Source organism: Canis lupus, chromosome 25, assembly GCF_048164855.1.
Source record: "Canis lupus baileyi chromosome 25, mCanLup2.hap1, whole genome shotgun sequence".
Classification (NCBI taxonomy): domain Eukaryota; kingdom Metazoa; phylum Chordata; class Mammalia; order Carnivora; family Canidae; genus Canis; species Canis lupus.
Genome location: NC_132862.1, coordinates 12,083,215 through 12,091,934, shown reverse-complemented (window position 1 = coordinate 12,091,934; position 8,720 = coordinate 12,083,215). Strand labels below are relative to the sequence as shown.

Below are 8,720 nucleotides of genomic sequence, written 5' to 3'. Positions count from 1 at the left end.
CTGGATTTTTATATCTCTTTTTGCTTACAGTCTGTTGCAATGTTATTTTAAGTATGTGAAGAAAATCTAAACTCACACACATGTAGTTGGAAAGAAAGGATATTTTTTAAAGATTTTTTTCAGATAATTGTGATATTCTTTGATACTATGCCAAAACTCAACAAGTAGTAATTTCTCAAAGGTTAGTCGCAAAGTGAAATCTGAAACCATATCAATAAATATTTCATATTCTGCTACATTAAAATCCATTGGTCTGTCTTCCACTTTGAAAGAATTCTTTTTTCTAAAAGAAAATGAATACTTTTTATAAGGGAGAAGCATAAACGTAATCCCCCACTACCACAAATTATGCAGTCAAGTTTCCCACATTTGAGGGAGTCACAGGGGTTGGCACAACCGTAGTGCAATGGATAAGCCTCACCCTGGGGAGATTACCTTCGTGATCATGGTTATCTCCCCTACTAGGTAAGTATGAAATAATTTTTTACCCATGAACAATTTTATAACATCATACATTGGTTATTTGGAAAATATTAATTCATTTAGTTGTGCAGATCTTCCAAATATCAGTACATTTCATTGTGCAACAGTGTCATGTGCCCTGAAAATTCTGGAAAACTCCACTGTACTCTTGCAAGAGGATAAGAATGAAAAAGGCAAAGAACATCTTAGTGTTACTATAAAAAATATTTTCGACTTCGTGAACCCCCTGAATGAGTCCTGGGACTCGCAGGGTCCCCAGACCACACTTTGAGAACCAGAGACTTAGAAGATAACTTACAAGTCTTTCAGAGTAAAGTCTTACAAGGCATGTTTCCAAATTAAGCAACATGAATCATGTAATTTAGGAACCTGATACTTTCAACAACTTAAGCATCTTTTGTGGAAAAAAAGTATTTCAATAAACTTTGTCATTGTCAGGTGTTCTGATTAATGTCAACTTTCATCACTTTACATCACATCAGAAAGTTCATGATGTTGGCCCACTTCAGGTACTAGAATTGCCCCAATTGACACAGTCAGTGAGACACCGTGTTGGGTCAATGTCCATAAAACTTAGCACTGTCACAATGAAAATATTTTCATTTCCTAAACTTTAGATGATGACCCATTTCCTTTCAGGAGTATTCAAAAGGATTATGTTTAGTTTAAGGAATAATTTGGCTACCCCATGAGGTTTACTGAAAAAGAATTCTCTATAACTCTAATGCAAATGTTTGTTTTCTCTTTTGAAACTGTGATTTCTGATTATAGACTCTAAAAGCTATGAAGAATCAAGAGGCCATCTAGACCAATTATCTAATTTTATGAGTGATGACAATGAAACTCAGAAAATCAAAATTGGATAGCTACTTGGAGCCTAAGCTGAAATCAAAATCCAAGTCCCACGACATCCTTCCTGGGCTTCTCTGCATAGATTGAGAAGCTTCTCAAAGGAAGAAAGTTCATCTTATCTCAGCTTTGTATTTCCCATTTATTACCCAACCTAAACTGGAGATGTGCAAAAGATATGTTCACTAATTCAGAAATATTTTAAACTTTTTTCTTTCAAAACCAAGTACATCAGTTTTTGAGTTATATTCTTATAACCCACCCAGAAGTCACCAGTGACATTTTATTAGCAAGGGACAGAGAAATATGAAATAACTTAGTGAAATGCCCATGCATTGCAAAGCTAACCACAATCAGAAAATTATTATCTATTTTATCTGCCTTGGTGACATTCTTCCAAATGTAATAAACCAAGGTTCAGAGTCTTAAAATAGGCAATAAAAATGATACTTGCGAAAATGACTAAGGATAGGTGGAGTGCCATTAATTAAGCAATAATCCCTTTGAAATCAGTCATTACCAGCAGTTTTTTGCTATGGGCCATTAACACTCTAACTAGCAAGTCATTAATAGTGGTAATAACCAATTCTGAGGGGATTATTGCTCGAATAAACTATATATAATGATTTTTAAGCTTTATAAAAATTTTCACACTTTTGTGTAAATCTTTGAATGATAAGTAAGTATGTGCAGAATTAGCTGAAAATATAACTGGCTCATTTTTTAAAACATAAGTATTTCTCTCTCTCTCTCTGTCTATTCCAATATATTTGTTTAGCATGTCCTTCAAGTTTGAGGATGGTGCTCCTGATGATATGTTAGGGTGTAGAGGATTTTTCTATCCTCTTTTCATACAATATCCATAAAGACTGTGTAATAGTTTGCAAATGTCCTCACTCCTTTAGAGCCTAGCCTTACCATTGACTTCATCTGTAAAAGTCCAAGCCCACTTAATGTCATTTTTTGTCCAATTTCACCTAGGTCACTTTGATGGGGGTATTGTTGTTGTTGTTTATGCATGCCTGTAACACTAAATTTCTTCTGTAATATAGACAATCCCTGTAGTTTGCTATAGTTGCAAAAGACCACATCCAAGATAGAAACAGACTTGATTTAGGGGAGGGAGTGAATGAAAGGGTTCCTGATTATTTTATCCACATAGTAGCCCACAAATACAGCATAGGGAATAGAGTCAATAATATTGTAATAGCATCATATGATGCCAGATGGCTACACTGATTGTGATGAGCACTGAGTAATGTATAGAATTGTCAAATTGCTACTTTATATACCTGAAATTAATATCATATTGTATGTCAACTATATTTCAATAATAAAAATTAAAGAAAACCACTTTAATGGTAGCCCACAGATAAACACCCTGGCTCTGGCTTCCTCTAATGTCCCCAGGCACTGAAACTTCAGCAGGGCTTTTGGTGGTAGTTTTTACCATAGTCATATACCCATCATCACTTTTTCTTATCTAGGGCTGGAGTTGGGAGATCTAGAGCTGGGGTTAGGGGATGTTGGACCTCTCTGATATATTTGGTGAACATCACAACTTGACCCTTAGATACTTTTACAAATTATAAAACAATATTGGGTAAACATAGATCCTCTCTAAAAAAATGAGCCATATAAGAAAAAATCATGGGATACTGGAGGGAAAAAAAAAGAACATGAGGAGAAGAAAAATGAGATTCTTCAAAAGAATTTTTTAAAAATCGTCTTTGCTCAAAAATAGTATGAAGGCATATGAATATTTTATTAAGTGTAAAATTAATGTTGTCTATAATACTGAAGGGGATACAGCCTCTATGAAATTGATAAAATAGACAAGAACCATCCAAACTGCAGATACCAATTTAAAGCCACAATAAAAGGAATTGAAAGTAAATTCAACACTAGAAAAAATTAACAAATGAATTAGAAGAGTCTAAAGTTTCTTAGATAAAGGGATAAAAATGATAAGACTAAAAGATAAAACTGCATAAAAACTGGATACTTTTATATATAATCAAATTTCATAAACCGAATTTTTTAAAAACTGGGAAAATATTTATCAAATAAAATCTGACAAAGAGCCATTTGCAGTAATTTTAAGGAACTCATGACAAACAATTAGAAAAAGCTGGCTATAAATGAAATCATGCCATTTGCAATGACCTGGATAGAGCTAGAGTGTATTAGGCTAAACAAAGTAAGTCAGTCAGAGAAAGACAAATACCATATGATTTTACTCATACATAGAATTTGAGAAACAAAACAGGTCAGGGTGCCTGGATGGCCCAGTTGGTTGAGCATCCAACTCTTGGTTTTGGCTCAGGTCATAGTCTGGTCATTCTGGGATTGAGCCCTACATCGGGCTCCACTCCCACTCTCTTTCTCTCTCTCTGTCTCTCTCTCTCTCTGTCTGTCTCTCTCTGTCTCTCTCTCTCTCCCTCTTAAATATATATATATTTTATAAAATATATTTACATATATATTTTTTTAAAAGAAAAGAACAAAACAGATGAACATAGGGGAAGGGGAAAAAAGAAAGGGAAGCAAACCATAAAACAGACTCTTAACTAAAGAGAACAAACTGAGGGCTCCTGGAGGGTGGGGGATGGGGATTAAGGAAGACACAAAAAATGAAAATGTTGGCTAGAGGGTTGCCTGGGTGGCTCAGCGGTTGAGCATCTGTATTTGGCTCAGGGCATGATCCCGGGATCTAGGATCCTCCTGGGGGTAGCCTGCTTCTCCCTCTGCCTGTGTCTCTGCTTCTCTGTGTCTGTGTCTCTCATGAATAAATAAATAAAACAAAACAAAAAGAATGTTGGCTATATGTTAGTGGACAACGAACAATTTAGAAAAGTGACAAACATTATAAAGAAATAATTTTCAGCAAAGGATACAGTCAACAAAACTCAAAGACAACCTACAGAATGGGAGAAGATATTTGCAAATGACATATCAGATAAAGGGCTAGTTTCCAAGATCTATAAAGAACTTATTAAACTCAACACCAAAGAAACAAACAATCCAATCATGAAATGGGCAAAAGACACGAAGAGAAATCTCACAGAAGAAGACATAGACATGGCCAACATGCATATGAGAAAATGCTCTGCATCACTTGCCATCAGGGAAATACAAATCAAAACCACAATGAGATACCACCTCACACCGGTGAGAATGGGGCAAATTAACAAGGCAGGAAACAACAAATGTTGGAGGGGATGCGGAGAAAAGGGAACCCTCTTACACTGTTGGTGGGAATGTGAACTGGTGCAGCCACTCTGGAAAACTGTGTGGAGGTTCCTCAAAGAGTTAAAAATAGACCTGCCCTACGACCCAGCAATTGCACTATTGGGGATTTACCCCAAAGATACAGATGCAGTGAAACGCCGGGACACCTGCACCCCGATGTTTATAGCAGCAATGTCCACAATAGCCAAACTGTGGAAGGAGCCTCGGTGTCCAACGAAAGATGAATGGATAAAGAAGATGTGGTTTATGTATACAATGGAATATTACTCAGCTATTAGAAATGACAAATACCCACCATTTGCTGCAACGTGGATGGAACTGGAGGGTATTATGCTGAGTGAAGTAAGTCAGTCGGAGAAGGACAAACATTATATGTTTTCATTCATTTGGGGAATATAAATAATAGTGAAAGGGAATATAAGGGAAGGGAGAAGAAATGTGTGGGAAATATCAGAAAGGGAGACAGAACGTAAAGACTGCTAACTCTGGGAAACGAACTAGGGGTGGTAGAAGGGGAGGAGGGCGGGGGGTGGGAGTGAATGGGTGACGGGCACTGGGGGTTATTCTGTATGTTAGTAAATTGAACACCAATAAAAAATTTAAAAAAAAAGAAATAATTTTCTTCATTACTAATCAGACATACAAATTAAATTAAAACGAATATCATTTTCACTATCAAATTAGAGAAATATCAAAAACCTGTATACAACTACCAAAAATGCAGAATCAGGAACTGTTGTGCCCTCCTGGAGAAGTGAGAGGAACTAATATACTTGACCCTTGCTCAAAAAGCAATATTGTGAGATATGAAGATCTAAAATCTCTATGAAAGAAGTCCATTGGGACTGACACGCCTGCTAAGAGATGAAGTCTATGAATCCAGGTTGGAGCATGTCACTACTCTGACCATTGAAGAATGGAAGAAGTGATGCTTTGTGACTTCCACAGCTAAATCATAGAAGGGGTGCAACTTCCTCCTGGTACTCTCTCACACCAGTGATGCTCACCCTGAGAATCCAGCCACCATGATGGGGACACCATGCAGCCATGTGCGAAGTCCATGGCTCAGCCACTTAAGTCTCCCCAGTTGACCACCAGCCTCAGCTGCCAGATACCTATCTGATGAAGCCAAGTGGAGCAGAGATGAACTCTCCCTACTGAGGCCACTCCAAATTGCAGATTCATCAGCACAATAGTGCTTTCTTCCCAACCCTCCAACTTTAAACCATGTTGATTTCTAAGTCTCAATCCCCAAAAAGAAATGCTTTCAACAGGGACTACAACAATGGTCCCAAGGAACTGTAAGTTAACATGACCACTTAGTCATTCTGGCTCCTCCATGCTACTGAGCTAACAAGCCAAAAGGGATGGGGGTGGGGAGCTACTGTACTAGCCTGGGAAATTAATCTTTATTAATAAGAAGAAATCGGGTTACTTCTTCACCTTGTGGGTAGGACAGACTAAGTCTAGAACCTAGGAGATTCTCTGAGGTATCTTTTAACGTCTTCTGAGTAATATTGAAGATTATGGTTACTGGAAGTTTATGAACTTCCAAAGTAACATGCCAAATCTTTTGGTCCAAGACAAAGATCAGAGGGACAATCTGTCATCAATTTTATACACATAGCCAGGAACACAACAGGCCAATGCACAAGAGGAACAACCCAGATGACCTAGGTCCTGGAAGAGTGATCTCTCAAACTCAGAAAAAGACTGCTGTCTAAAGCATTGAGTTCCAAAAACTCCAGGTGGCCAGATTGGTTGGAAAGAGGGAGAAAGACAAAGTGAGCTTGTCACCTGCCATTGTACACTTCCATATTTTAGCAGTTCTAATTCTAGTGATGGAAACATTTTTATTCTCCTTAATCATAATAGCTCAATATTATTTACAAAACCATCTTATAAATCATTTTGTTCACATATAAAAACTGAATATATTTCCCCTTCCTTTATGAAGAAGTTCAAATGTTCAGAATCTGCCTTCTAAACAGGATTTCATTACTAAAAAAAAGAAAATTACTTATGTTTCCTGCAAATTTTAAGGATAGAAGCTGAATAGACCTTTAAATAGAAGTGCTTCCTCCATTTGGATTCAGCAGGAAAAAAAATTAGTTGACTTCCCAATATCCCTGAGTGCATCATCTTTAAAAATCAATTGTTACATTACCATCTATTAAAAAACAATAATAACGAAACCTTATTTTCTGAGCTGCAAGAATTTTGAAAACTCAAAGCCATAGCTCAATACAAGATTGCTTAGAAGTTCAAAGACAATATCATATTAAAAATCAAAGCTTTCAGACATTTAGCTTTACTTAAAAGTCACCCAATATTAAACTGGAATGTTTCACTTATTTAAATTCCCTTTAATGAAGATCCTTTTACATCTTCTCATCTATATTAGTCCCTGATGATTATACCCCAAGGATATTAAAATCCCAGTCTGTCAAAATCACCAGAAAATATCTTCAAATGTACACTTGGCAGTCTTTGCAATATTGAGTTGGTAATGTGAAGGATTATTTATAACTAGGATGCTGCATTTTCTACTTTGCAAATGAGCTTTAAATTAGTAGTCCATTTGCTGACTTGAATTGGGTGGCTGAATCTAAAGGAAAGTTAGAATCATCAACCTAGAATAACTGCTGAAGATGTTAAAAAATGGGGAGGGTCAAGCTCATGTCAGAACAGCCATAGAAACACAAATGAAAGTTGACAAAACACACAGTGAGACATTTGAGAGAAATGCAAGAAGGAAAGGAAATAGTTGGCTGAATATATGAATTTCCTTTGTCTGAATTTGTCTGAATTCTTTTCATATGCCTTGAAAACTGATAATTCACCTTAAGCTGCAATTCCCAGTCAAAAATTAACCAAAATATGCAAATAATATTTAAACAAATTACCATGTCATTCAATGTTCAGTCTTTCCTCACTTTGTGTGTCACCTTCTCTACCAGAGTGCTCTTCACATTTTTCTCCTTATTTGTCCTTTGAAGGAATTTTGTACCACCTCATCTATTTGCTTGGTTTAATATTTTTCTAACTTTTATGCTTTTGAAGGATCATGAGAAACACAGAGAGAGGCAGAGACACAGGCAGAAGGAGAAGCAGACTCCCTAAGGGGAGCCTGATGCCAGACTCCATCCCAGGACCTGGGGATCACGACCTGAGCCAAAGGCCGACGTTCAACCACTAAGCCACCCAGGTGCCCCCAGCTAGGAACATTTTTAGATATAATCATTACCTCTCTTTTAAAAATATACCCAACACTTCCTAAGTATTATGCTCTGCTTTTTCTTATCTTAACCTCTCAGAAATTGAGAGGAATCTAATTACTATTCTGGCCAGGTGGTAGGAATGCTTGTGGGTATCAGTCACTTGGAAAAAAGTTCTAGAGGTAATAGCATTTAAGAAATGTTACGCCAATGCTTCTAATGACTCAGAGGAAAATAGAGTAGGGGAAAACTCCAAACATTGACAACTGAGCCAAAAAGTACGCTCAAAACCTGAGATTCCAAATATTAACAAGTTTTAGTAATAAAATTTTCTGGTAACAATTCTAACATGTGTGTTGGGAAGGGGTATAGGGCACCAGCTGAGTGTCCTACAATTCAACTCAACTCTGACACTATGTACCCAGAGATAGCATCAGATCCCATACATTAAGAGCTCAGCCCTATAAGACCACACCTTCCCCTACTTCACACACCACTTGCAGGTCCAGGTTGTCACCTGTGATTCTGACTGACTGCCTATAGATTGGAGGTTCCAGGCACCTACTCCCTGAGTTTGACTAATTTGTTAGAGTGGCTCACAGAACTCAGAGAAACATTTCACTTAATAGATCACCGGTTTATTAAAAAATGACATAACTCAGGAAGAGCCAGATGGAAAAGATGCATAAGGCAAGGTGTGGGGAACACAGAGCTTCCATGGCTTCTTCAGGGATGTCTCTTTTCCTAAATCTGTACATGTTCACCAGTCTGGAAGGTCTCCCAATCCCATCCTTTTGGGGTTTTATGGGGGCTTCATTACATAGGCACAATTGATTAAGTCATTGGCCATTGGTGATTGGTTCAACATCCAGCTCCCCAGAGGTCGAGGGGGTGGGACCAAAAATTCCAACCCTCTAA

At 37.3% G+C, this 8,720-nt stretch overlaps 1 non-coding gene across 1 annotated transcript; it reads right to left on the bottom strand.

Moving 5' to 3' along the window:
- Window positions 1-308: 308 nt before the first annotated feature.
- LOC140617745 (U1 spliceosomal RNA) lies at window positions 309-473 on the bottom strand. Its single transcript, XR_012017924.1, has one exon. It is a non-coding gene; the product is annotated as a U1 spliceosomal RNA (small nuclear RNA).
- Window positions 474-8,720: the final 8,247 nt, after the last annotated feature.